A 9,339-nucleotide genomic window follows, 5' to 3' on the forward strand; every position below is an offset into this window, starting at 1 on the left:
TGAACAAAGCCCTCAGAGAAATAACCAAAGAAATCGAGACTAACCAAGAGGAAACAAATCGTGCTCTCAGAGAAATGACCACGAAAATTGAGGCAAACAGAGAAGAAATGCACAAAGCTCTCAAAGAAATGTTCACACAAATGAAGGCAAATAAAGAAGAAATAAACAAAGCTCTCATAGAAATACAGGCAATTATACCCAAAGAAGTAGAGGCACAATTAGTGATACATAGAGAGGAAATGGACAAAAAAATAGAAGCTATCATTGAAAAGCAGGAGTCCACATTCAAACAGATGAAGGAAATGGTGCAAGACATGAAAACAGAATTAGAATCAATAAAGAAAACACAAATAGAGAAAAACCAGGAACTAGAGAACATAGAGAAAAGATCAGGAACTACAAAGGTAAGCATCACCAACAGAATACAAGAGATGGAAGAAAGAATCTCAGGAGCCGAAGATACACTTGCGGAAATTGACTCCTCTCTCAAAGAAAAAATTAAATCAGAAAAGTTCCAAACACAAAACATCCAAAAAATCAATGACACCATGAAAACACAAAATCTAAGAATAATAGGAGTAGGAGAAAAAGAAGACATCAGGCTCAAAGATCCGGAAAATATTTTCAAGAAAATTATAGAAGAAAACTTTCTCAACTTAAAGAAGGAGATGGCCATAAACGTACAAGAGGCCTACAGAACACTAAGTAGACTAGACCAGAAAAGAAATTCTTCACGTCACATCATCGTCAAAACACTGAACCTACAAAACAAAGAAAAAATTCTAAAAGCAGCAAGGGAAAAAGGCCAAGTAACATATGAAGGTAGACCTATCAGAATCACACCAGATTTCTCAACAGAAACTATGAAAGCCAGAAGGGCCTGGACAGAAATCATACAGTCCTTAAGGGACCACAGATTCCAACCCAGACTACTACACCTAGCAAAACTATCAATCAACATAGATGGAGAATTCAAGATATTCCAAGACAAAACCAAATTTAAACAATATCTACATAGTAACCCAGCTCTACAGAAGTTACTAGAAGGGAAACTCCAAACCAAAGAAAACAACTACATCGAAGGAAACAGAGGAAATAGATAACTACACAACAAAAAAGCCAAAAGAAGACAAGCAATGAAACTCAGTGACACCACCAACACCACATCTAAAGTAAGTAACAATTGTTGGTCACTAGTTTCTATCAACATCAACGGACTCAACTCCCCAATTAAAAGACACAGACTAACAGAATGGTTGCGGAAACAGGATCCATCATTCTGTTGCATCCAAGAAACACACCTATGCAACAAAGATAAACACTACCTCAGAGTAAAGGGCTGGAAAAATGATTTTCAAGCAAATGGTTCCAGAAAACAAGTGGGAGTAGCCATCCTAACATCTAATAAAATAGACTTTCAACCCAAGTTAATAAAAAAAGATAAGGACAGCCACTATATTCTCATCAAAGGAAAAATCCACCAAGAGGACATCACAATTTTGAATATCTATGCCCCAAATACAAGAGCACCTACATTCGTAAATGAAACAATATTAAAGCTTAAATCACACATTGATCCTAATACCCTAATAGTGGGAGACTTCAACACTCCACTCTCACCAAGGGACAGATCAACTAGACAGAAAACAAATAGGGAAATAAAAACACTTACAGAGACCCTAAATCAAATGGACCTAATAGATGTCTACAGATCTTTTCATCCAAACTCAAAAGAGTATACCTTCTTTTCAGCACCGCATGGAACCTTCTCCAAAATAGACCATATAGTTGGTCATAAAGCAAGCCTCAACAGATACAAAAAGATTGAAATAATTCCCTGTATTCTATCTGACCACCATGGACTTAAGCTGGACCTCAACAACAACAGAAATAACAAACAGCCTACACGCACATGGAAACTGAACAACTTGTTACTCAATGACAGCTGGGTTAAGGAAGAAATAAAGAAAGAAATTAAAGACTTCCTAGAGTTCAATGAAAATGAAGGCACAACATAACCAAATTTATGGGGCACATTGAAAGCAGTGCTCAGGGGAAAATTTATAGCACTAAGTGCCTGCAAGAAGAAATTCGTAACATCACATACAAACAACTTATTGGCCCAACTGAAAACCCTAGAAAAAAAAGAAGCAGATACACCCAAGAGGAGCAGACGGCTGGAAATAATCAAACTCAGGGCTGAAATCAATCAATTAGAAACAAATAAAACTATTCAAAGAATCAATGAAACAAAAAGCTGGTTTTTCAGAAAATCAACAAGATAAACAAACCCTTAGCCAAACTAACTAAAAAGCAGAGAGAATCTATCCAAATCAACAAAATCAGAGATGAAAAGGGTGACATAACTACAAACACAGAGGAAATTCAAACAATCATTAGGTCATACTACAAAAGCCTATATGCCACAAAATTTGAAAACCTAAATGAAATGGACAATTTTCTTGATAGATTCCATCTTCCAACATTAAGTCAAGATCAGGTAGAAAGCCCTATATCCTATATAGAACAGCCCTATATCCCTCAAGGAAAGTGAAGCAGTCATTCACAGTCTCCCCTCCAAAAAAAGCCCTGGGCCAGATGGTTTCAGCGCGGAATTCGACCAGACCTTCAAAGAAGTGCTCACACCAATTCTCCTCAAACTATTCCACAAAATAGAAACAGAAGGTACATTACCAAACTCATTCTATGAAGCAACAGTCACCCTGATACCTAAACCACACAAAGACCCAACAAAAAAAGAGAACTTCAGACCTATCTCTCTTATGAACATTGACGCAAAAATACTCAATAAAATACTTGCAAATCGAATCCAAGAACACATCAAAGATATCATCCACCACGACCAAGTAGGCTTCATCCCAGGCATGCAAGGGTGGTTCAACATATGGAAATCCATCAATGTAATCCACCACATAAACAAACTGAAGGAGAAAAACCACATGATCATCTCCTTAGATGCTGAAAAAGCATTTGACAAAGTCCAACACCTATTCATGTTTAAAGTCTTGGAGAGATCAGGGATACAAGGCACATATCTAAACATAGTAAAGGCAATATACAGCAAGCCTATAGCCAACATCAAACTCATGGAGAGAAACTTAAATCAATCCCACTGAAATCAGGGACAAGACAAGGCTCCCCACTCTCTCCCTACCTCTTCAACATAGTACTTGAAGTCCTAGCCAGAGCAATAAGACAACTAAAGGAGATCAAAGGGATACAAATCGGAAAGGAAGAGGTCAAAGTGTCACTATTCGCAGATGATATGATAGTATATATGAGCCACCCCAAAAATTCAACCAGAGAACTCCTCCAGCTGATAAACACCTTCAGCAAAGTGGCGGGATACAAAATCAACTCAAAAAAATCAGAAGCTCTCCTGTATACCAAAGACAAAATGGCTGAGAAAGAAATTAGGGAAACAACACCCTTCACAATAGCCACTAAAAACATAAAGTATCTTGGGGTGACACTAACCAAGCAAGTGAAAGACCTGTTTGAGAAAAACTTCAAGTCTCTGAAGAAAGAAATTGAAGAAGATCTCAGAAGATGGAAAGATCTCCCGTGCTCATGGATTGGTAGGATTAACATTGTGAAAATGGCCATCCTGCCAAAAGCAATCTACAGATTCAATGCAAATCCCATCAAAATACCAACTCAATTCTTTACAGACATTGAAAAAAAGATTCTCAGCTTCATATGGAGAAACAAAAAACCCAGAATCTCCAAAACAATCCTGTACAACAACAGATCATCTGGAGGTATCTCTATCCCCAATCTCAAGTTGTACTACAGAGCAATAGTAATAAAAACTGCATGGTATTGGCATAAAAACAGAAAGGAGGATCAATGGAACTGAATAGAAGACCCAGAAATAAACCCACACACCTATGAATACTCGATTTTTGACAAAGAAGCCAAAACCATACAATGGAAAAAAGACAGCATCTTCAACAAATGGTGCTGGTCCAACTGGATGTCCACATGCAGAAAAATGAAAATAGATTTATATTTATCACCCTGCACAAAACTAAAGTCCAAGTGGATCAAAGACCTCAACATAAAACCAGATACTCTAAATCTGTTAGAAGAAAAAGTGGGGAACAGCCTAGAACTCATTGGCACAGGAGACAACTTCCTGAACAGAACACCAACAGCACAGGCTCTAAGAGCAACAATCAATAAATGGGACCTCATGAAACTGAAAAGCTTCTGTAAAGCAAAGGACACTGTCATCAAAACAAAATGTCTGCCTACAGATTGGGAAAGAATCTTCACTAACCCTTTATCTGACAGAGGACTAATATAGAGTATATACAAAGAATTAAAGAAGCTGAAAAGCAGCAAACCAAGTAATCCAATTAAAAAATTTGGAACAGAGCTAAACAGAATTCTCGACAGAGGAATATCGAATGGCAGAGAAACACTTAAAGAATGTTAATGCTCATCCTCATTAGCCATCAGGGAAATGCAAATCAAAACGACCCTGAGATATCACCTTACACCCATCAGAATGGCCAAGATGAAAAACTCAAGGGACAACACATGCTGGAGAGGTTGTGGAGAAAGGGGAACCCTCCTCCACTGCTGGTGGGAATATAAACTGATACAACCACTCTGGAAATCTATCTGCCACTTTCTAAGACAATTAGGAATAGTGCTTCCTCAAGAACCAGCTATACCACTGCTAGGTATATACCCAAAGTTTGCTCAAGTACACAAAAGGGATATTTGCTCAACCATGTTTATAGCAGCTTCATTTCTAATAGGCAGAACCTGGAAACAACCCAGATGTCCATCAACGGAGGAATGGGTATAGAAATTGTGGTATTTTTACACAATGTAATACTACTCAGCAATCAAAAAGGAGGAAATCATGAAATTTGCAGGCAAATGGTGGGATCTAGAAAAGATCATCCTGAGTGAAATATCCCAGAAGGAGAAAGACAAACACGGTATATACTCACTTATATAGACCTGTAAGATATGATAAACATAATGAAATCTGTACACCTAAAAAAGATAATCAAGAGAGCGGACATGGCGTAAAATTATCAATCTTCGTTTAGAAAGACAGATGGGATGTGCACTGAAAGTATGACAGGAGTCTACTGAGCGCATCTGAAAGACTCTAACTAGCAGTGTTTTCAAAGCAAAGACTCATAACCAAACCTTTGGCAGAGTACAGGGAATCATAAGAAAGAAGGGGGCTAGTCTGATGAGGAAAGGATAGGAGCTCCACAAGGACCAAATATATCTGGGCACAGGGTCTTTTCTGAGACTGACATGCAACCAAGGACCATGTATGAATGTAACCTAGAACCTCTACTCACATGTAGCCTGTGGTAGCTCAGTAACCCCTTGGTTTCCCATAGTGAGGGGAACAAGGACTATTTCTAACAGGAACTCAATTACTGGCTCTTTGGTCTCCCCACTCCCAAGGGAGGAGCAGTCCTGTTAGGCCACAGAGGAGAGCTTTGCAGCCAGTCCTAAAGATACCTGATAAAACAGGATCAGATGAATGGGGAGGATGTCCCCCCCCATCCGTGGACTTGGCAAGGGGCACGGTGGAGATGAGGGAGGGAGGGAGGGAGGGACTGGGAGGGAACGAGGGAACGGGACATGGCTGGGATACAGAGTTAATAAAATGTAACTGATAAGAAAAAAATAAAATTAAAAAAAAAACTCACTTGAAAGCTCTAGAAAAAGGAAAAAAAAAACACACCCAGGAGGAGTTGGTGTCAGGAAATAATCAAATTCAGAGCTGAAATCAATAACTTAGAAACAAACAGAACAATATGAAGAATGGACAAAACCAAGAGCTGGTTCATTGAGAAGACCAATAAATAGATACACCCTTAGACAAACTAATTAAAAGACAGGGAGCATATCCAAATTAATAAAATCAGAAATGAAAAATGATAAGAAGACAATCTTATTGTATGATGCCACAGTCATCCTGATACCTAAACCACACAAAGACCCACCAAAGAAAGATAATTTCCTAACAATCTCCCTTATGAACACTGATTCAAAAATACTTAATCAAATACTTGCAAGCCAAATCCTGGAACACATCAAAAATATCATCCACCATAATCAAATAGGCTTCATCCCAGGATAGTAGGTATGGGTTAACATATGAAAATCAATCAACATAATACACCATATAAACAAACTGAAAGAAAAAAAATACATGAACATATCATTAGATGCTGAAAAGGCCTTTGATGAAATCCAACACCCATTCATGTTTAAAGTCTTGGAGAGATCATCGATACAAGGCACATACTTAAACACAGTAAAGGCAATATACAGCAAGCCTAGAGCCAACATCAAGTTAACTGGAGAGAAACACAAGGTGTTCCTACTAAAAACAGGGACAAGACAAGGCTGCCCCCTCAAACCTATATCTTCAGTATAGTACTTGAAATTCTAGTTAGGGCAGTAAGAAAAGCAATGGAAATCAAAGGGATACAATTTGGAAGGGAAGAAGTCTAAGTATCACTAATTTTAGATGATAAAATGGTATACATGAGTACACCAAGATTCTACCAGAGAACTCCTATGGCTGACAAACACCTTCAGTAAAATTTCTGGATAATAAATTAATGAAAAAATAAAAAAAAATAAACCGGAGAACTACTTCAGCAAAGTGCCTGGATACAAAATTAACTTAAAAAAATCATAAGCCCTCCTGTAAACCAAAGACAAAAGGCTGAGAAAGAAATTAAGGAAAATACACCCTTCACAATAGCCACTAATAACATAAAGTACCTTGGTGTGACTTTAACCAAGCAAGTGAATGACCTGTTTGAAAAGAACTTCAAGTCTCTGAAGAAAGAAATTGAAGAAGATATCAGAAGATGGAAAAATCTCCCATGCTCACGGTGTGGCAGGATTAACATAGTAAAATGGCCATCCTGCCAAAAACAATCTACAGATTCAATGCAATTCCCATCAAAAGACCAACACAATTCTTTACTGAACTTGAAAGAACAATTCTCAACTTCATATGGAAAAAAAAAAACACCTCAGAATTGCTAAAACAATCCTGTACAATAACAGATCTATTGGAGGTATCTCCATCCCTGATCTCAAGCTGTATTATAGAGGAACAATAATAAAACCTGCATGGTCCTGGCACAGAAACAGAATGGTGGATCAATGGAACCAAATAGAAGACCCAGAAATAAACCCGCACACATATAGATACTTGAATTTTGACAAAGAAGCCAAAACTATTCAATGGAAAAAAGACAGCATCTTCAACAAATGGTGCTGGTCCAACTGGATGTTTACATGTAGAAAAATGAAAATAGATCCATATTTATCACCCTGCACAAAACTAAAGTCCAAGTGGATTAAAGACCTCGACATAAAACCAGATACTGTAAATCGGTTAGAAGAAAAAGTGGGGAAGAGCCTTGAACTCATTGATTGGCACAGGAGACACTTCCTGAACAGAACACCAACAGCACAGGCTCTAAGAGCAACAATCAATACTTCCCCCTTCTTTCATAAGATTCTGTGCACTCTGCCCAAAGTTTGACTATGACTCTCAGTATCTGCTTTGATACCTTGCTGGGTAGAATCTTTCAGAGGCCCTCCGTGGTAGGCTCCTGCTCTGTTCCCTGTTTTCTCCCTATTCTGATGTCTATCTTACCCATGGTCCTCCTTCTTGCTTAGCTTCTTTACGTGTACAGATTTTAGTATGTCTATCCTGTATTATATGTCTAATATCCACTTATAAGTGAGTATACACCGTGTGTGTCCTACTGCTTCTGGGATATCACACTTGGGATGATCTTTTGTAGTTCCATCCATTTGCCTGAAAATTTCATGTTTTTCTTGTTTTTAATAGCTGAGTAGTATTCCATGGTGTACATGTACCACAATATCTGTATACACTTCTCCATTGAGGGCCATCTAGGTTTTCTCCAGATTCTTGCTAGTACGAATAAAACTGCTATGAACATGGTTAAACAAGTGTCCTATAGGTGTACTTGAGCATATTTTAGATATATTCCTAGGAGTAGTATAGCTGGATCTTGAGGAAGCACTATTCTTTTTTTATTTTTTTAATTTTTTTTTACTATTAATTACACTTTATTCATTTTGTATTCCCCCATAAGCTCCTCCGTCCTCCCCTCCCAATCCCACCCTCCCTCCTCCTTCCTCATGCATGCCCCTTCCCAAGTCCACTGATAGGGGAAGTCCTCTTCTCTTTCCTTCTGATCTTAGTCTATCAGATCACCTCCAGAGTGGCTGCATTGTCATCTTCTGTGGCCTGGTAAGGCTGCTCCACTCAGAGGGAGGTGATCAAAGAGCAGGCCAATCAGATTATGTCAGAGGCAGTCCCTCTTCCCATTACTATGTAACCCACTTGGACACTGAACTATCATGTGCTACATCTGTGCAGGGGTTCTAGGTTATCTCCATGAATAGTCCTTGGTTGGAGTATGAGTCTCTGGGAAGTTTCCTGTGTTCAAGTTTTCTGGTTCTGTTGCTCTCCTTGTGTGGTTCCCGTCCTCTCCAGCTCTTACTATTTCCCACTTCTTACATAAGATTCCATGCACTCTGCCCAATAGTTGGCCATAAGTCTCAGCGTCTGCTTTGATTGTCTGCAGGGCAGAGGCTTTCAGAGGCCCTCTGTGTCAGGTTCCTAACTTGTTTCCTGTTTTCTTCTTCTTCTGATGTCCATCCTAGAACCCCTGCACAGATATAGTACATGGCAGCTCAGTATACAAGTAGGTACCCTAGTAAGAGGAACAGGGACTATCTCTGACATGAACTCAGTGGCTGGCTCTTTGATCACCTCCCCCTGAGTAGGGAGAAGTATTATCAAGCCACAGAGGAAGACAATGCAGCCAGTCCTGATGAGACCTGCTAGGCTTGGGTCAGATGGAAGGGAAGGAGGACCTCTCCTATCAGTGTACTGGGAGAGGGGCATGGAAGGTGATGAGGAAAAAGGTGGGATTGGAAGGGAATGAGGAAGAGGGCTACAGCTAGGATACAAAGTGAATAAGCTGTAATTAATATAAAAATTTAAAAAATGTAAACAGTAAAAAAAAACAAACAAGGAGCTAGAGAGAGAGAAAAAAAAGAAAATCATGAAATTTGCAAGCAAATGCATGGAACTAGAAAAGATTATCTTGAGTGAGGTAACCCAGACCTATAAATACACACATAGGATGTACTCACTTATAATCAGTTACTAGACCTATATATAGGACAGTGCTATAAGGCACAGACCTCCCCCAACACACACACACACACACACACACACACACACACACACACACACACACACACACA

This window comes from Psammomys obesus, unplaced genomic scaffold, assembly GCF_907164565.1.
Source record: "Psammomys obesus unplaced genomic scaffold, mPsaObe1.curated_primary_1811, whole genome shotgun sequence".
NCBI classification, from domain to species: Eukaryota; Metazoa; Chordata; class Mammalia; order Rodentia; family Muridae; genus Psammomys; species Psammomys obesus.